The following is a 224-nucleotide window of genomic DNA, read 5'->3' on the forward strand; positions in this document are numbered from 1 at the left end:
CGATATCGGATAACGGTTACATGAGTTTTAAAATATCGGATATCGGCCAAAATCCCAATATCGTGAATCCCCAGTAAATTGTCTTGTTCGATTGGCAAAATCTCTCTTTTTCCTCCTCAATCCAAGAAAAATGCACTTATTTTGAGAAAAAACGACTTATCCAGATTTTGATTGTTTCCCAGTGTACCTGCACGATGACTCTCAATGAGGTCACAAACTGGACA

Source organism: Cyprinodon variegatus, unplaced genomic scaffold, assembly GCF_000732505.1.
Source record: "Cyprinodon variegatus isolate N-32 unplaced genomic scaffold, C_variegatus-1.0 Scaffold114, whole genome shotgun sequence".
Lineage (NCBI taxonomy): Eukaryota > Metazoa > Chordata > Actinopteri > Cyprinodontiformes > Cyprinodontidae > Cyprinodon > Cyprinodon variegatus.